Below are 21,160 nucleotides of genomic sequence, written 5' to 3'. Positions count from 1 at the left end.
AGTGGCTTTTAAAAAGTGGAGGCATTTCACACCATCAAATACATAAAAGGTTCTTTTTAAAACTAGATTTATATATTTATAAATCTAATATGAATCTACTTTTAAAAAGGAGGTTTTTAATCCTAGGTACTTGCATCCAAATTTAATTTAAAAACTTAAGTAATTTATTTAAGATAATACACTTAAATATGTATGATTAATATCTAATTTTTTAAATATTATTTAAATTTGTAAATCCAGGAGGAATGGAATATAGTAATTGGCATCCCAAAGCCATAACTGAGTAATGACTTAGTTGTGATTTCAGAAGAAGACTGTTCCTAAAAATACTGACCGCATTTTTATGTACATCAAGAAGCTTAACAGAATTAAAAAAAAAAAAAGGCATCAGTGACAGGACTCTGAAGCTGTGTCAAGGGGGGAAAAGTTCTTCACCCAGAGGGTGGCTGGGCACTGGAAGAGACACCCCGAAGTGTCACAGCCTGACTGAGCTCAAGAAGAGTTTGGACAATACTCCCAGACACATGGTGTGACTCTTGGGGATGGTCCCGTGCAGAGCCAGGAGTAGGACTTAATGATCTTTGTGGGTCTCTTCCAAGTCAGCTTACTCTGTGATTTATAAGGTATTTTTATAATGATCATCATTTGCAAAAATGCCATGCTTGAAGACTATGTAAGATTTTATATATATTCCAGTACTTCCATAAGCCTCAGTGGCCACAGGAACAGCTTAGATGAGCGAAGTATTTTTCTAGCATCAGTACTTCACCATCTGTTTCCTCCTGCACACATCATTCTCAGCAGGAGCCAAGCAGGGTATGTAGCAAGCAGTAAGAAATGGCAGAACTCTAAAGTAGGAACACAGTATAGGAAAACATCTACTTATAGGGTGGACTGTCACTGAGGGAAGCAATTTTTGGGTTTTAGTGTAATAAAACAAAATAATTGTACCACACTGAGCCTTTCCTGCAGTTTTAATACCAGATGCTAAAATATGAGGTACTTGGTAATGTTCTTAAATTAGATACAGTTCTTGACATAAAATTAGATTGGACAAAATTGTGATTAAATATAATACAGCACTGCAGATTCAGGAATTCTTTTCAAGATCAGTAAACTGAAGAAGAAATAAGTCATGCCATTTTCACTCTTCTCCAGTTTCTATGGCTACTGAAAACCAAGCTTAGAAACTGAATGATGCATATGTCTAACTTGGCAAATGAACTAAAGTCTAAATATCAGTGTAATAGTGTAATTCTGAACATTATTCTAGCTTCCTGTATTTGAGTTTCCTTTACAAGAGCTTGAGATGAGAACATAATTACTTGTTAATTGCTTTTCAGAGAACAGACTGCAAGAAAAGATGTACAGCACCAGGAAAAGTTAACAGGCATGTTAGAATATTGGTTTATATTCAAGCTGAACTTTCCACATCACAATAATATATTTATGATCAGCTATTGAGGATCTACCCAGTTACCCAAACATCACTTGACATGAACTAAAAGTCCTGCATCTCTCTACCTGCCACTTGAAAACAGTGTAGGTCTTCCATGGATTTTGTGTTATCAGCTCTAATGGGTGGCTTAGATACTCCAGAGCTTCTCAAATAGCATCAGGCTCCCAAGTTAGGCAACTAAAATGCTCTCTCTGTGACTGAAATAGCCTTCAGGCTACTAGAACAAGAGCTAAACAAATTCTCATATGAGAATTATGCTCAGGCAGCAGATAGTCAACTAAATTAATTATGCTGGGACATGCAGATTGCATCGAGGATTTAGTAGGCAATGAATAGAAAAATTCATGTGGGAAGGAAACACAAGAAAAGTACATTGGGAAATGATGCACTGAACACACAAAAAAAAAGACATGGGTTTTGTGTTCTGATAAGATCAAGAGAAGTGATGTAAACCGCTTGCCTCTTGATGTATCAGATCATACTGGTACAACTTACATGCACTGGAATGATTACCTGGCACGTGATACTGGAAATGATTCAGTATTTAAGTAATATAGCAGGCAAAGCTCCTTTTTCCTCATGGGCTTTACACCTTGGCTCTCTGACTGTTCTTTTCTACATAGGCTTTCTTATTTTAAGGTGCTATGCAAGCCACACTGAGACTTCATTAAACATGTGCAATTTTTAGTTCATAGGAGCACATACAATTTCTGGACTCACAAAAAAGGCTCCCCGATATATATATATATATATATATATATATATATATATATATATATATATATATATTAATTGCTTAAAAATTAAGGCAATTTAATCTCATCAGTTTAGCCTTGATCTTTGCAGCTCTTATCCTTACAAGGCTGCCATCCACTATTTGCTGCACAGAGGTGTTTCCTCAGCGCAGCTCCATGCTTTGATTCTCACATTTTTTGCCTGGAAGGACCTCATCTCTGCTGGCCTGTCCCTCCACAAGCCCTGGTAGGGCAACTACACCGGTACCATAGCTGCACATGGGGGTTGCTTCCAGTTCCATTTTGTTTTCTCATGAATAGCATATTTCTCTTTTTAGTAATTTCCAAGTTTCTCTTTTTTCTCTTAGTAAACAAAGATGTGAGGTAGACACATTTTCTCACTTATTCTCTCCCCCTCTCTTAGAGCTGCCTATTCATCATGCTGGGGATGGTTTCAAAGGCAAATAGATTGTGACATTAACTTTCATTTGGGATTCAAATTTATCTAAATGAGAAAGTCTGCCTGTATTAAACAACTTTTAAAAACACTTGAAGAAGTTAGTAAAATGCTAATTGTTTTGAGTTCTTTTGAGGGCAGGAGGATCTAGAAAAGACACATTTTGAGCAGCCACATTCTGGATCAGGAAAGACTGCTAGTCAAAAATCATATGAAAAGAGCATGGTAAGGAAGCAAGAGAAGTCCTTTCAGAGCAGCTGAAGAAATATAAATATCCTCGATCCTTTCAGCTTGGGCTTCTTACTCAGCTGCAGACTCAGGAAACTTGGGAAGCAGCTGAACTGGTACTGTTGGCTTCTTCCCTGCCTTAGGGGTAGCAGAAAACTGAGATTGCAGTGGTTCTACAGTCACCTCTGCAGTCACCTTTGCTAAACAAGAACAGCATTTGATGAGGGATTGGTACTTTTCCATTAAAAAACCCAAACAAATCACAGTTCCCTCCTTATTGTCACAGCAATTGGCACTCCTGTAATCAAGCTTTCCACCAATGAATAATCTTGTTTGGATATCTTTCATTGGCAATACAAAGCTAAAAGTGGAAAGAGAATTTAACTAGGACACAGCCAGCCGATCTGGCAGTGGATATTTTTCTAAGGATTTTTGTCCATATGAGTTCTGAGCGCAAATGCCAAATGACATTCAGAAGAAAAAAGATTAAGCTGATAAAACTGTGCAGCAGGGTTTTTCCTACTATTTTGGCTGCCTGTGGTAGACAAATTACATTATACTTTTTGCTTGATTAAAAGGAAAGGAAGTAAAAGTAAGTACTAACCTTCCTTTTTAATTAAACTGATTAAAAAGGATCATCTGTGTGTTTGTCCTTTCATTGCATATTTCACTAGCCAAATGAGATCTCAAACAGAACTGTGCTGCAAGATAGAATATCTCTAATGAGGTAGCAACATTTTTTTGCAGGTATCTACTTAGTTTATCAGGATGTCTCATTGTTAATAGTCTCCTCTGCCCAAGCAGCTGTGCCTGTGATATTAGAACATCATGTTCCCTCCAGTACAGTGTGTGGAGTTATTTCATGTCCAGAGATAAAATGTAAGCTACTCAAAAAGAACTTCCAAATCACCCTGTAAAAAGAAACTGCTGAGAGACAAGTTGCTGGTAAGGAGATGAAAGGGTTATGTTAAGCACTTACTGACCATATTTCTCTTTCACCAAGCCACATTATGCAACCTGTCAGGTGCAGAATACTTGCAGTTCCAAAGAGCAGAACAAGCATTGCAGATATGTACAGAGCAAATACCTTTATTGAAATGACATGCTAGAAAAACAAAGTAATTTTGCATGGAAGTCAGGATGTAGAGGGAACAGGTGGTAGATACAGATATTTTGGAAAGGAGCATGCAAGAAAAGAGATGTAATCTGCATTGTTACAGGGGTCAGTGGATATTTCCCTTCCTTATTTACACATATTTACTGAAAAGAGAGTGAGACCACATGGTAATACATTTTTAATCTTAAGTATTCCTGCAGGCAGGGCTGTGAGGAGCTGGAGACCGGCTGCAGTGTCACTGGAGCAGGAACTGGTAGTCCCAGGGGCTTGAAATGGCATCCTGACTTGTGGACAGCACAGGGTGAGCCCTGGGAAGGGGTCAGGGACCCCTAAAATAAACAAATGGTTTGCAATGGGTGCCAAACTTTTGGTTGGCTACATTTAAATGAGGCAATTCCCTGTAACAGATCTAGACTTACTGTGTCTAAAGGTTCAGGATGAAATTTATTGGTAGACATTCTCACTAGCTGATTTGGGAATCTTAAACTTTCTTAAGTGCTTGTGTTTTCTTTACCCTGGTCTTCTGTTACTTGGGTGATTTGTGCCAGGCATCTAGTAGCAGATGTCCTCTGCAGAGGGTTCTCCAGCAAAACGGCATTAAACACTTTACCCTTTTCAGCATCATCTGTTTAGCTCTTTCCTCCCTTCAACACAGCAGACCAAAGCTTTCTCAGCCTTCCTCTTACCATTAGTGCAATTACAGAAGGATTTCCTGTTACTCCTTACAGACACAGCCCTTCTGCTGCTCCCTTCCTAACAGTGTTTTTCTCTCTTGCTGTTGCAGCCGTGCTGGGGTTTTTAGTGTTCTCCTCCTGAACCCAGGTGGGTAACAGAGCCTTCCACAGCAGTAGCTTGCACTCCCATCCTCTGGTCTGCCAGCTTCTTTGTTTCCCTCTGACTTTACCTACTACCCTTTGTGGCTGATGAAATCTGCTTATTTTGAGTATCAACAGCCTCTTTCTCTTCACAGAAAATAGGGAACTCCAAAACTTCAGAAATAGCCCAGGCTGTCCCCATCATGATCTCTAAAGTTGTTTAATAGTTAATTCTCAAGTATTATTTTCCCAAGTAGTTAAAACACTTCATTTCCACTCCTGTCCTTTGAATGCAGAAATGTAAAAGCATGCAGAAATAAAAAAAACAACTTCACATCTCTTGCCTTTTTGTCCTGAAATTGTTCTTCACTGATGTTAGCATATGAAGAGGTCAGAAAAAAAATTATTTTTTAAAAATATAAGTCATCTCTGACACAATATACTCAGGTAAAGATAAACAACTCCCAGGTCTTGCAGTAACTGAGCAATCTGATGGAAACATGAAAACTGCAGAGAGCTTTTAAAGAAGTTGTTTGTAGTTTAATTTTGATTCTCTCCAAAACTGCAGAATAATTTAATACTAAAGGATCTCATCCATATTGCAATGAAATCAAGAGAGAATTTCTTGTACTCATTGGTGGATTTTAGGTACAACTGCAAGTATGGAGCAAAATGAGATGTTCAATGTCTCAAGTTAAATCTCAACAACCAAAATTGGGAGGAATATTTTTAATTGTTTATAACCATAACATTATTATGCTTAAGATTCCCATGTCTTGTTTCATTGTTTTTAAAAGAAGCAGAGAGTGTTCTTAAAAAGCCCTGTTGTTAATGATCATGTGCAGGGATCTTGCAAAATGCAGACTATCTAAAATATCCCTTTAAACCCCAAATAATAGTGTTTTAGCATTTGATTGATTTATTTAGCTTCATTGTCCTTATGAGTAATCCATACTGCTTTAAAAGCTTAACAATCAAATAAAAAAAATTATGATAATCAACTAAATACCAAACCATTGGTGTAAACAAACTTGTACAAGCATAGCTCAGATCTAGGGAAAGAAGAAATGCAATCCAGGAAGTAGGGGACTAGTATGTCTAATTTATTTTTCTCTCTTCATGGGCAAAGTAGAAAACCACAAAAGATGTTTAGAAGACAAAGTAGTAGTTTTTTCTTCTGCTCTCCATTTTCTTGGCTGTAAAAGAACGACAATCAAAATATGGACTGACATTTACAGAACTGAGAAAAATTTGGGTGAATACTTTTAAGTGCAAAAGCACACTTTTCATAATAACTAATTTGATGAAAATGAAACTACGTAAGTATTTTTATGAAAGGAAGATAATTGACATCACAACACTGAGTGGAAGTAAAAGTTATTTCTAATACTCCATAAACTGTTTGCATCTGTGGATGTCCAGTGGCAGGATGTGCAATAAATGATTTCAGATTTTTACTTGTTTATTTTTGGGAGCACTTTGCAGATGAGACTTGAAACATTCTCATCAAAGATAAGGCGGACTATGGTCCTGGGATGCTGTACAAAACCATTCTTCCATTTTTGGAAAGAGACACAGCATTTTCAAAAGGCAAAGTGACAGGTTGATAATGGTTTCGTTCAGAAATCACAGAGAGATGAAGCATGTCAGAGAGGCGTGCTTATTTCAACAGGTCCTGATTGAAAGCAGAGGGAAGCTGGGGGCTGAGCAGCCCAGCACCTACTCCTGTGGGACACGACAGTGCCTGTGTTGGCATTCCAGCTCTTGTTCCTGGACAAAAAGGAGCTTTCACTTAAACTGAGAGTATTGAGTAACAATCCCCCACACAACACAACAAACCAAACACAACTGCCTCAGCAAGGCTCTGTTAAAGCACGGGAAATTTGCCATGCCCCATGATTTTTCATTTTTATGGGAATAAGATTCCATCAGCAATTACAAAGCAGAGCAGCAAGAAATCTATGTTTTTATTTAGAAGCTGCTATTGTGCAGGATAGACACAGCTAAGGTAGGAACAAAACCCCTTTTCAGTGTAAATAGGTATCTGCAGAAGATAAAACATAGAATCAAGATACAAAATATAAGAAGCAAAATCATGCCTTTTCTACAGCCCTAATATGGCTACAGCCAGTCTTCCTTACCTCTTACAAATTCCTCTGCTTGTGCTACTGCAACTTCTCCCTGCTTCTTGGCATATTTGAAGAAGGATTTTCATAAAGTCATTCTTTGACCTTCCCATGTGCTGCTCATTTAGACTTTCATTCCATAGGCAGCAAGTCCAGTAGGGGTCAATGAGGACCACAAGCATTAAAAACCAGAGTGCAGCTTAGTATGCCTTGTTACAGACCTGGAATTTTTATTATGCTAAACTAAGCATTTAAATATTATGCCTCAGAGGTGGTATAAAAGGCCATAATAATTAATTTTAATGTTATAATTTAATTAATACATATCATAGCCTACCAGCTATGTTTTCCAACGTCTCATAACCTTTGTGAAAATGATACATTATTAAGCAGAGGAGCACAAGACTCAGAGCAGGTTAACAGTGCAAATGAGTTTTTGCTGCCAGAAAGACTGTTAATGATCTACTGTTTCCTAAACTGAAAGTCACTACTCCATCCTCTGAATGCATACTCATTTCAGAGCAGGCAGTGTAAGATTTGGGACCTGGTCATCACTGTGCAATACAAACCTGTGCCTGGAAGACAGCTGTCTACTTTACAATACAGGGAGATGCATGCATCTCTAAAGGTATTCTAAAAAATACCTAGCAGATATTCAGCTAGAAATGTCTGCAATGATCAAAAGCCAAATTAAATAGAAATTTACGACTGGGCCACCACAATCCAAGTGTGAATACTGTAAGCAGTGGTAGGAATGTCCTAGAAGTAAGCAGCAGATACTGGCCAGCTCCTGTGTGGTAAATTTTTCACATTTGAAAAGATGCATGTGAAAAAGATATGCTGGGGACCTACAAAAGAAAAGTGGTTGGGATCAAAACGGTGAATAGAATTATTTCTTACAATAAGGGCAATGAATTAAATTAAATTAATAGAGAGCAAACTGGAAACAAAGAGATTTATTGGGTTTTTTTATGCAGAATTAACTGAACTGGAGACTTTGGACTTCAAAATTCAAAAGAGGTAAGAAAAATAGGTGAGATAAAATCAGAGTGCTGCCTATTGCTTAGGCCAGTGCTGCCTATTAAACAGGATAATCCAAATGCAGTTTATATGGGAGGAAGAGTTAATAGCTATTTTTTTGTTTGTTTCCTATTGTTGGAAATATCATTCTGAGATGTTTCATTAGCTATACATGAGTTGAAAATAAGAAGTTAAATGTATTGATTGAAGCCACTACAGAAAGAAAATGAAGCACATTTGTATTTTTGTCAGTTAAGAGCAGTGATACCACACAGCTGAGGAGTGTTTTGAGTAATGAACCATGAACTATTTTGTCATCCCATACCCTTCCCTGTTGTAGCACAATAAAGAATAAGTTCTAATTCTCAAACCTGAACTTGTTGCCTAGTCCACATTGATAGTGAAAAACATAATCAAGACTAATTTGATGAAACAAATTGGTTTTGATTAAACAATGTTATGTAGAAACACCAAACAAATTAAAGCACTATTTTCTAGAGTTGCATTCCTCTCTAAGTGCTGGTAGAGACTGAATCTGAGTGTGCAATATATCATATTTAAATTCACTTCTGTTAATAATTTCATCAAAAATACACAGAGACTGGTAAAGAGTAGGCTAAAGGGGGACACTGACAGTGGCTGTCATGGGTTTGTTAAGTAGAAAAGCAGGAAATAGCCAGACCTCCCTTCTTTCACATTTCTCCCATGCACAAGGGACAGAGAAGAGGTATCTTTTTCCCATGGCAAAAAACCAACAAAATAAATTCTAAACTACCTCCTACACTTTCCTGAGAGTTAAAACCCTAGTTGCATGCTGACCAGCTCTTGGCTCTTCACAGTTACCCACTGTCAACTCCAAAATCTGTAGCAGATTAAGAAAGCACAAGTTGAGGACAGCCCAAAGTAAAGAGAATAAGAATTATGACAAATATTGCAGAGAATATAATTCCCTTTTTATTCGGTGCTTTGGCAGAGTTTCCATTCTGAGATGCTAGAAGAACAGAGAAAAAACCCAGAGGAATCAGGGAGAACTCATGTTAAAATACAGTGCACCTTGATTTGAGCCTTTATGATCTCTTCAAAACACAACTCTGCAAACAGAGTGCAAGTATAAAGTGTGGTTTGAGGAAAAAAAAAACAAACAAAAAGTAAGAATATATCACACCAGTCAATCTCTATTTCAGGAAGTGAAGCAAAGTCCGCAGCAAAGTGGGCCTCCCAGAAATACTCTGCCACCCACAGCATTGTGTAACCTTCCTTTGGTATGAAACATGGCTGGGCTTAGCTCCTGCTAGCAGCAGTTAGCTAGACCCCATGCAACCTTGCTGAAAGTTAAAGAAACAACAAACAAATGCTGTTATTTCCCTCCCTCTGCAAAAGTGTGTCTGATTAAACTCCTTTTACAAAGCCCTACAACAGCAGAAATGAGTCCTGCAGTTTCTGATAGGAAAACTGCTGGCTCCACACCCCACCAGAGGGAATGGAAAGGCCAATTTGCTTGAGAGCTGTTCATGTTTTGGATCTTGCCTCTTTTTGGAGCTTTTGACCTTTATTGTCCTACTTTATTATCTGGGATTTTTTACCCATTTCTCTTATTTTCTCCCATCAGCCAGTTTTCTTTGTTTCTTTCTACTCACAGTTTCCAAAACTGAACAAACAAGGACTGGACATGGTCAGGTAACGAAACTCAATACCTGAAAATAACATTTAGGCAAAACTCATGCAACAATTACCGCTTATAATGACTATACCACATCATTTTAAATTTGGCTGCCACCATAGTAAGTCTTGCATATAGACCATCCCACTGCACTACCTCAAACCCGATACTTTCTAAGCATATCTGCATGGGCTATTTCCTGGCAGAGTAACGGCTGCCTTAAAACTATTGACTAAGCAAAGTAGGCCTAGAAGAGAGCACATTATTTGACATTATTTATCCTGCTCTCAGGATATTTGGTTGGATTTTTTCTTCCCTATTCCTTTGAGGCCACAGCTTCCCACCGCTGCCGCAGCAACCGTTCATCTGCTATTGCTTTCTTGCTTTCTGAGCAGGGCTGGTGGCAGGAAGCCACAATTGCTCCTCGTGTTTATCTCTCCCCATCTCACAGTCCTGACAGAGTGAGTCTATTTGGATAGCAAGAAGCTGTGGTAACTAAGCAGCCACAAAATTTAAAAGGGACATTTTCAGCTACTTGCATGCCTAAGAGTAAGTGCAAAGCAAGTCTTTTATAATAAAACAAATATATTTTTTATTGTGAATGGAATGAGAAAAACAAATAGCAGGTTTTGTGTGGGTGTTTTACTTACATTATCTTAAACTAAATCTTCCTGCTTAAGAATAAAAAACTCTTCATCCTAGAGATGTTTTCTGCTGACAAGCATATTAGCAATAATTTCATATTCCAGTTAGAATCTTTATGTATTTCATTTTGAGCCTCTCTGTGAGAAGTTCAGAACCATGCACAGCCCACGTTCCTTTTTTCTCTAGAATGTAGCTCCCATTTCCTGAGGGAACCAAACAGCCAGACCCACTTAACCCCTTCCTGGAATATTTAACACCCTGCCTCTGGAAGAACTGTTTCAACCAAATAGAGAAAACGTTTGAAGGGTAGGTCTAAAATGCAATCTTCAAACTCAGACCTCAGCTTTCCCAAAGGAAGTAGTGCTCAGATCTAGGACTGGTTCAAGGTCAGCCAGTGAGTCAGGAGTAGGATCAGTGCACACACAGGGATCAGCAATGCTCCCAGTCCTGCCTCCTGTGCTTGGACTCCTTCTGTTGTTTTTGTATAGAAAACAATGACCTCTCCAAGAAAGACTAACAGAATGGTGATGAGACTGCTAGCAGTAGTTATCCTTCCAGATGTGTCACTAGAATTAAAGACAAAATTTTTCATCAGTGGTGCTCCTGAAAAGTAAGATTTGATCCTGTAAACACCATCAGAGATTTCAGGTCTTCTCCTCATGCACAGTCCAAGGGTTTGATGAGATCAGGGTGCAATTTTTACATTTCAAGCACCATTACCTTTAGTGGACTTCCATTATAGACAATGAAAAGCACATTTTAAAGAAGGGGCTAAGCCTGCATTTTTGCAAAGATAAACACTGCCTAATCTCTGCACACACCGGTCCTCTGGACACCCTGCTGCCAGTGCAGCCCTGCTGGTCAGTGCCTCTGCATGGGGTGAGGGCTGGTTTGAGGAGGTTTGTGCTCCTTAGTTTTTCCAAATGATGGGCAAGATTTGCCAGTGCATTCTGTCTGCCTTTTACTGCTTCAGGGATGCAGAGCGGTCATAAAGTTTAATTGCTCAATTAAGCAGACTTTACAGTTGCTCTGTGTTGCTGGAGTGCCACAAAGCAGATTGAGCAAACTAGTGAAGCTGGATCATTACTATGTTGAAACCAAGACACGCATATTTGTGTGTGAGAGCAAAACATTCAATACGTGGGCTACAGTATCCTAAATACAGAAGTGGGTATAGGTTGTATAGGAAAGCACACGTTCCAGTGCTGTGGAGCGAGTTACAAGCAAGAACCCTAATCCCCCTGATCTCTTCACAGGATGGCAGAGGGAGCCCTCAGTGTGCCAGTCAAGCTGGCACAGCCAGGGTTGGGGCTGCAAGATGGAGGGGAAACACAGCAGCTGGGGCTTCCTTCCACTCTCCTGGGGCAGCAAAAATAACCTTCTGTGAACGAAGCACAGGAAAAGAAAAAAAAAAAGCACATAAGCGTCTATAACAATTTACAAGTGGAGGAATCTAAACTCTCATGGGGAGTGGAATTCAGTGAAGGCAGCTGTAGGTGAGGGCTCAAACCAGCTCTGCTTCTCATCATCTGCTTGTCCTTTACCAGCTCCCTTTGGCAGCCCCACAGCTTTTCTCCCCACCCACCACTGGTGGGTTCCTGTTTCTTTTCAAGCCTCCTGGTTGTGGGTGACGCCAGATGTGTGTGCCTAAGGAGAGAAGGACAGCAAATACTTTGGGGCTGTGGAGGCCTCTAGAGACAATTTCACTACAAATAAATTCTTCAGTTATCTTAATGCCAGCAGGCATCTCAGTAAAAATGGTTTCATGTTCAAGAATGATGCCTGCTTACTTCCAGGTTAGTAGATTTTTTATTAACAAAGCAGTTTGCTGACAATGTAAACTACTAGCTACAGCAGTGCTGCTCAAATTGCCAGCTACAGCTACTGAAGGAGCCATGGGACAGTTCAAACGGGCTGTAGCTCACAAAGAGTTAATCAATGTGTAATATTTTTATATTAAAGCCAGTAAGTATTTTTTTTGGTAAGTGGGTGTTGTGCAGGGCTTGCAGAATTTTCAGAAACAGACAGATAAAAAAGCAAGCCATGGTTGAAAAAACAAAATAATATAAAATTGTGAAATGGATAACACCACCAATTTCCAGCTCAGACCCCACAGGATGGTGCCCATTTGGTGAGGCACTGCCTGTGCTGGGGTCATGCTCAGCTCCTGACTCTTCCCACCTCATGTCCTCCTGCTCCCTGACAAAGACACTTTGAAAAGCATTGCTTCTGGGATCCACATTGAAGTTTATAGCAATATTTTTTCAAGCATTATTTTTGAGTTCATGACAGTAATACAAAGCTGATTTCTAGTTGTTCTTTAGTACAGGTAAGTAGTGACAAATTTGAGTTAGTGCAAACACACATCACTGTAAGCTCATCCACTATGTTTAAGCTGCAGGTCTTGCTGGGTGGTGAGGGAAAAGCTATGGGAACATTAGCATTCACCCCCATGGGAGCTGGCATCAGTGCCAACCCGGTGTGCTCCCGCTCTCCATACAAGGACACTCACAGCTACGTTGGACTGCACGCTAGCCGGATTTGCCCTCCTCATCTCCTGCCACACATACACATTCAGATCAGCACTGAGTCTGCTCCAGGCTGCTTGTCACAAACCTCTAACAAAGCAAAGAGAGGCAAAGGGATAAAGGGTAAGGAGACAATTAGCAAGGAGGGAAGAGATGGAAGGAATATGTATGTGGAGTGGAAAACGCTTGAATAGATCATTGACTATGGTTTTCAGTTGTGTTTGAGGAAGCCCTCAGTAGAAAGCATTCTACAGGACTCCAAACAGATGACAGAAGTTGAAAAGTGTCACAATATTGTGTCCCTTTAAGTGAACTGATTTCAAATCTAGAACAACTGGAGGTCTGATCACTAGATGGTTATGCAAGAGTCATATGTGAAATCATCAATTGGTCCTTATAGAGTAGCTCGAATGAAAACCTCTGCCCAGCCTTTCCTCTGGAGAGTTAATGCAGTAATAGCTGAAAGAAAATGCAGTTCAAGATTAATTTTTCATTCTCAGAACATCCCATAAAGTGGCAGTTTCTTTTGGACATTTGGGAAAGAAACACTGCATACATTCTTTAGAGTAGTGTTACATTGTTTGGACCAGAGCTACCTATTGAACAGTTGTCACATCATTACTCAGGCATGTATGCCAACAAATTTGAAATCCAAATTCGCAGACATTGACAGGAACATGGAGAATTTAGATAAAATGTGCATTTCAAGCTCTAAGCAGGCAAGACTGCACTGACATTGCTCTATACAAAGCAAGATTTCTGTTGCTACGGTTTCCAAACGGCCTCATTGTGAGCAATCAATAAAGGCACTGAATGAATTGTTAAATTAAAACTGCAGCTCCTGATGCTGAAGGCAAGGACTCTGTGCATGTTCAGTCACAACTATAGGTTAGTTTATTTAAGTCTTTGTATTCAGAGGATTTGATCATTGCATAGAGGAAATTCATTCATGTATAGCCTGAGATCACACAGAGATGGTCTCTTTTTCTTTTTGCACAAATGATGGCTTGACTTTTGTGCTGTTGAAAGGCAAATATCTGTCAAGATCATGACATACAACTAACTGCAGAATATTTTATTCAAAATGATAAATCACATTTTAGTATTTTATTAAAGCACTATTAATACTATTTTTGTTACACATGAACTGTATGAATGACATTTCAAAAATTAATACAATACAGAAAATTTCAAGTTCTCTATGATTTTAGTGGAAAAGGTATAAAAAATTGAAATGTTCATTCAAATTGAACATTAACAGATCTGAAACTGGATACTGTCTATGGATACTGCTCGATATGAAGAGGCAAAAATATATAATTACCATTAAACAGATTTTGGGATGATGGAAGATTGTGAAAAATTATGTTTGTGGCTTACCTATCTAACATGCTGCTGACCATGGAATGGATTTACATGATGCAGATTATATCAGACCTTTTTTTCAAAATACTTTAACTCTTAAAATAAACAACTAGCAACTAAGTCCAGAATGCATAATAAACAGATTTGAAGAGCTTTTAACCCCAATCTTAAAAAAAAAAAAAAAAGAAAAAGTGCTTATATAAGAATAACTAAGAATAACAGTTCAGAGCATCTTTAAATCAAATGGAATACATTTTTTAAACCCTTAATACTGTGATGTATTTGTTCCAAGCACAACACTGGCATGTCTGGGAGATACTCAACCCATTTGCTTTCAAACCCCTTAAAATAATTAAACTGGTAAAACAGAAAGGTTCATTCCCCTTGATACAGACAGCATGCTGGATGGAAAAGAAATGTTCTAAAGATTTCCAGTGACAATGAAGAGAAATCCTAATTACAAAAGGTAGAGGTACTTTCAAAAGCTTAATCTAAATAACTTTTAATTAGATAAAAACTATGAATCTATGTCATTCTGCAAAGAGAACTCAGACTTATAAGTTACCTAAAGGCAGAAGCTTTGTATTCCTTTGAGATTTAGGCATCTAAATCTCACATGCATTTTAAACATTTTTGAAATCTGGCATTTATTTTCAATCTAACCACTGATTTTTGTGTGGTATAAAATCACCGGTTTGTATTTCTATACTTACTCTCCAAACTCCTTCTTTTGACAAGACTTTGTAAGCTTGCATTGACATTATCTTTCATGTGTAAAACTAGAGGCACCAACCATAAACCCAGTACTGCCAAATCCAACAGTAAAACATTTCCTAACTACCACATTCTACCTCTTCTAAATACCTCCAGGATAGTGACTCTGCCACTTCCCTGGGCAGCTTCTCCAGTGCCCAGTCACCCTCTGGTATCCAACCTAAACTTCCCCTGACACAACTTCAGGTCATTCCTTCAGGTACTGAAAGAGTAATGGACTACTGGATGAGACTTGATTTGTATGAATGTTCCAGCCCATTGTCATAGAACACATATATAATTATTTTACTTAGTGTATGAAACCTTCTCGAGAAGAACAAAGTACCTTACAAAATGTGAACTTTGTCTTCATAAATAAAAGCATCTGGTTTGCTGTCTAACCATCTGGTTTGTCTAAAGTTTATAGTCTCCTGAGTGTTATTCACAGGCCCACATATGATCAAGCCTCCACAGACATTTTTATTCGGTAAAAGCTTTCCCACAGCCCTTCATTTTTTCTATCTGTTTTTGATCTTGTAAAAAAATGTCACTTTAATGCGTGTGTTGTAATACTGCATGTGTTTGTGTTTCTGTGAACTGTGCAGATCTCCTAGTGCGTAGATATTATGGGCTAGATTCTCTTGGGAACAGTGGAGGAATGAACTATGGAAGAGTCATTTGGAGATATCAGATTCTGTGACTTCTCGGCAGTCCCTGAACAAAGGGCTAGGTGAGGGTAGATAGATTACTTTGAAATGCATCAACTATTAACATGTAAGAAGGCATTGAGAATTGTTTCAGTTCAAGAGCTACTGCTGGTAACAGGTAACAACCACTTTGCCAATCCTACACCAGACAGATACTCTGCTGTGTTTGACAATTCCACAACTCCTGACAGCACACAGCGTCCAGATAACCTAGCTTTGTTCAGCTCTGTGTGAATGTGTAATTATTTTCCCTTAATTCTACAAGCTGAACAGTCACTATGTTTCTGATTGCTCTCTCTGTTTCATAAACACAAGATTTTCCATCCACAGCCCTTACAAAGCCTTGCCAAAAGGGTTCATTCTCCTTTAGAGTTCAGCCGCTCCAGTTTCTGAAGAAAATGTCTCAGTTCTCTGGTAGGTCAGTAAGTACACAACAGTTCATGAGCTCTGATACTTCTGCCTAATCTGCTCTCTTACCACAGGCAATGGAAAATGTTTCACTTGAAACAACAAACATTCAAAATCAGAAATAGAAATTACCTCAGTAGATATTAATATAACTTCACAGAAGCCTATCTCTTTCTGCTCTAAACCGCGACTGATGTTTCAGCAAAGTGTGTGCATATTTAAGTCTTCTCCCGCAGTCAATAACACTGATTTCACCTTATTATCTACTAGAAGTCAGCAACTTTCTGTGTGTGTTATGTCAAAAGTGTGATTTAAAGAGAAGTGTAGACCTGTGGATCATGGAGTGCAGTACTGTATTTGCAAGCTGAACATAATTAAGCCAACTGGACCAAAAAGTGTGAAATATTTCTACTATTTCTACAATAACTCTTCCTCATATTCCTTTAATATAAGAAAGTAGAAAGGATCCAAATAGTCCTGCAGAAGACCCAGGACTTCTCTTTCTGCAAAAGAGTTGAGAGAGGGCAGCTGGATCCCACTGGACCCTGCTGTGTTTAGTTTCTAAAAATGGGAACTAAACTGAGAAGCAGCCTCCAGGGGCAGCAAAATACAGCAGGAAGCTTGGAGATGCTGTTCTGTTCTAAAAAAATAAATTGTTTCATGTACGTGATTCTATTTACTTCTTTGCTTATTAGTGTAGCTTGGGGGTACTGGGCTGTTGCCAGGTCAGCTTCTTGCAGCTTTGATTCCTGTTGACATACAAAAGTGTGAGTGTGTGAGCTCACGCACACATACTTAAAAGCAGCTTCTGTGAATGCAGAGAAGAGTTTTCAGTCATTCTAATTTGCTGTCAGCAGATTTTACTAAAGCCTTGTATGCTGCAAGAGAGATTGACCAATTCCAAGATTCCAAGTCTAAATCCTAGATCATTAAATTTTAGCCTTTAACATATAGACAGATTCTAAAATGAGCCATAACTTTCCATCTGGAAAGTTGTGTTAACTGATTATACAAACTTCCAGCCATTTTAAATAGGATGCATGTTGCAAATTAAGTCACAACTTTTTTCAGATTTCAGCAACAAGCCAGGTAACAGAGCTGAAACAATGACCCTTAATCTTTGTCTGTATGCTCAGATACAAGATGGGCTTTGTATTTCTATTGTTTATTGTACTGGAAGAATTAGCCTATTCATTCCAAATTAAAGTCAAGACAATCATTAATTGTGATTTTGCTCAAGTACCAATGCTAAGCTTGGTCCTAAGTAAACTATTGCATTGCTAATTATTTACATGCATTGAATTTCAGTGTGAATGAGGCCTATCACTGTATCAATTTCTACATTAGAACTTGCCTCATGTTTTCAATCTCAATGCAACATTAACATTTTTAACCTGCAAATAGGAGTCAGTATTCACATCAGTCAGGATAACCCATATCCTTATGTCCCAGAGTTTCTGCTACAGAGCTTCATCTGAGAAGAATATTTTAACCACAAAATTTGCTTTACATTTTAAATATATTTTTAAGAAAAAAAGTATTTATTGCTATGAAAATCTTGTGTGATCCATATTTGTTTTCAGAACATATTTCCAAGAGCTGGGAAGATTTGTTTTCTGGCATGCATCAAACATTTTTCCATTGGCCACAGCATTCTTGCACTAATTGAGTTTAGAAAACTCTTCAGCTGCTGCCTGGATGAATACGATCTGTGAAAAGCAAGCCTCAGAAATAATGGGATCCATTAGCTAATTACACTTTATCATCAAACATGCATCAGTTGAAAACTGTAATATGAGAACTATATTCTAGTATTCCAGACCCTTAAGATTATAAGATCTGCCACCAAAAAGGGATGTCAATATCTTTCCTGAAATACTTCATACTTCCTAGTGAAGGAATCCACTAATTTTCAAAAGATACACAACTGTACAAGACCAACATTGCCTCCTAAAGAGATGATTTTGCTAAAGATGATTTTTCAAAAGAGAGTCTGAAGTAAAAACTTCAGAGAATTTGCTTTGTTTATCATGCATGAAATCTGAACAAATCTGTTCCCTGGTTAAAATTATCCAGTCTGCTAAAAAACCACACAAAATCCTACCAAGTACAATCAATTGCAAACTGGGACATTTTGGCAGAAGGCATGGATCTTTTTAAATGTGATTATGGACTGTGTAGAAGAATGTTTCTTTGTATTTCCCCTAAATGTTCTTTTACTTTCACAATAATTTTATTTCCTATGACAATATATGTAGAAGTAACTGACTGTATTTTGCCATGGCTCTTACCTTTCTATTAATGTTTCAGAGAATATGTGAGGAAGATAATCTCACTATTTCTCCCATTATTTTTTCACTGAGAGAATTTTCTCTCCTTTTTAAACAGGAGGAAAATTAGAGTCATATTACAGCTGGCCTTGTTAACATTCTGACCTTGACTCTTTGTTGCCTTATACTCCTGGCAGCTACATAATTTCATGCTAAGTGGAAGCTAAAATGCCATCCTCTTTGAATGTTTACCTTCTGAACTTACATTGGAATTTGATTTCGAAGATGAGAAGATCTGAGTGGAGAGCCAATATCATGATTTCACATAAAAGTCCAGTCACTTGCTGTTTTAAATTCCAAAGTACATAAAATCCCAGAAAAAACAAGCCCCACGCAAGCACGTAAGTCACAAAAATCTTCAATATATTTGACTCCTGTGCTGCCAAATAAATTGTGAGCCTTCAAGTAACAAATACATATAAATTTAAAATTCATGGATTGTACTACATCAGCCTGACAGTTTTGATGGGCAGTGGACTGACACACAGGTTTTGTACTGCGGTTTTCCATATGCTCCACACTGGCAAATTTCCAAAGATTTAATGCTGCTCTCCTCAGCCCAACTCACTGGTTCTGCTCAGCTCACCTTTGTCTGCCTCCTGCCATTCCCTTCCAGCCCTCCTCCCTGTGCAGCCATGTTATATACACAAGGTTTGTGCTCCTGTCACAAAGTGAATTAACAACCAGAGATGCTGTCAGGGACATTCCTTGCAGTGCTACACCTTGCTGCCATACCTTCACTGTTTCCAGAAAACTGAGAGAGCAGCACTGCATGTGGCTGGTTTGTGGTTGATGAGCAGGTCACAGCAGCGCTTTACATCATAGCCTGCAATGAGGTCAAAGCAGCCCCAGCGGAGGAGGTCAGGCAGCGAGAGTCTCAATCCCTTAAGGCCTCACTAAATGCCCATGTAAAAGATTTAGTAGCTGTAAGTATCTTGTCGTCACAAAGATACACAACTCATCATCTGTTAGTAGAGTGCAGAATGACTGCAAAGTACTTACATTTGAGTAAAATCCAAATAGTTTTCCTTCTATTAGGAAATAATAAAATGCCATATATCTAGATGAGTACAAACCTGCCAGCTTTTTAATGAGATGCTCTTTCTGCTAAGAGTGGTTTACTAGCAAACATGCCTTAATTTCTCTGGGTCTGATTATTCCTTATAGAAGTCCTCACACTGGTGCAAAATCAGGTTAACAAAAAAAAAGGAAGGCCACCAAACAAAAGCCTTGCATTCCACAGGTGCAATTATTTCACAAATAAAAAGGAAGTGAACACAAGAGTTTGTAAGTGGTGCTTGGAGATTCTTACCATGTATTCCTTTTGAAATCTGAGATACATTACCATTTTAAAGTACTCTGTTCTCAGTAAAACTAAATAGGGATATTGTTAGTGCTGGTACTTTTTGTGAAAGTATAGTATCTTACCTGAGGGGTTTCTTTTCCATTCTGATATCACTTTTTTTGCTTGTTTTGTGCTGTTCATGTTCCAATTAACCCCTACAGTGTTACAGCCTACAACCTCTTAGCTCTTATTTCTGTCTTTATGCTAGAAAGCAAAGGGATCAAGCAGCACAAAGCCTTTATCTTCCAGGCAAACTTCTCATTATATGTTGGTTATTGTCTTCTCTTGCTAATAGAAGGCAGAAAGATGCATATATGTAGCCATATCCCTGGTTTTCACACAGGCTCCTCTAGGATGATTTTCAGTTCCAGGAAGAGCATGCAGCAGATGAACATGCAAATGAGGATGAATTTTAAAGAATCTAAGAAAGCATGCTTCTGAAATGTAAGTTTTCTATATTTTAAAAATACCTATTTAATCGTATACTTCCTATTAAAATACAGGTGTTCGATAGCAGACCTTAGATAATACCCACATAAGAAACAGATTTAAAGTTGCTTTCTTTTTCTTTAAAAGTTCCCTGGACACCCAACAAAACTGAATTACTAATGGCTCACCTTTGGGTTGATTATAAGTCTTAGCTGACCCTTTTTGTCTAACTGGGTTAATTAGGCATTATGTTTTCTCTTTTTCACCTAAATAAAGGTTTTATAAAATCTTAATATTTCAGCTCCTGCAGCTGCTTTCATTGCACAATTAAAGATCTATCTTATGCTGAGCTACCTATTTTCACCAAATATGTAAAACCTAAATTGGTTCTGAAATTTCCACTCATCTTCAAGAATTAACTGAAACTGGCCAACAAGGACTTGACCATTCCCCCTCCTCTGGTGATTGGGAAAGACTGGATGATAGACACGTGTGACTGCATAAACACTGTTCCTTAGGAAACAGCCTTAAAAAAATAAATCACTTTTTGGATCACATGTTAAAGCTTTGTACAATTGAGGGTTTGAGATGTGCTAAATCTTACACGTTCTGCACAGTCCTATTCACTTGAACAGAACTAATCACTCAAATTGCATGAAGCTAAGTGCTTGTTTAAATCCTCACATGACTGATGACTAACGTTCAGTATTTAAAACCCTGTCCAAAGACAAAGGAACTGATTGTTTCATTTGAGCAGTCAACTTTCTAATTTATCATAGTAATTTAAATCTCTTGTCATTTAAAATATCTAAGAAGCGTGACCTCACTTCATCAACAGATTCTCCTTTTGTCCTTCTAGAAAATTTTGCATACTAAATGCTACCACATTAGAATTAAAATATTTTCAGTCTGAAAGAGGCTTAAATTCAGTGCTTTACGACAGATATTAAACAAGAAAAAAACGGAGACAGAGATAAATTTGATGGGGTTTCCCGAGTGTACTAAATCTAAACAGAATTCTGAGTTGATCTTAA

At 38.2% G+C, this 21,160-nt stretch overlaps 1 long non-coding RNA gene across 2 annotated transcripts in view; it reads right to left on the bottom strand.

Annotated features, from left to right (window-relative positions):
* The window catches only part of LOC111937262 (uncharacterized), a 51,226-nt gene that overhangs the window by 29,540 nt on the left and 526 nt on the right, over positions 1-21,160 (bottom strand). Inside the window, exon 2 of one of the 2 annotated variants that reach the window (XR_015285490.1) lies at positions 6,262-19,248. The exons of the other annotated variant lie outside the window; for it this stretch is intronic. This is a non-coding gene — a long non-coding RNA (uncharacterized LOC111937262). Of the gene's footprint in view, positions 1-6,261; positions 19,249-21,160 lie in introns of those variants that run through there. 2 annotated transcript variants of the gene reach the window in all.

Source organism: Cyanistes caeruleus, chromosome 4, assembly GCF_971803275.1.
Source record: "Cyanistes caeruleus chromosome 4, bCyaCae1.hap1.1, whole genome shotgun sequence".
Classification (NCBI taxonomy): domain Eukaryota; kingdom Metazoa; phylum Chordata; class Aves; order Passeriformes; family Paridae; genus Cyanistes; species Cyanistes caeruleus.
This window is presented reverse-complemented; position numbering and strand designations above follow the sequence as displayed.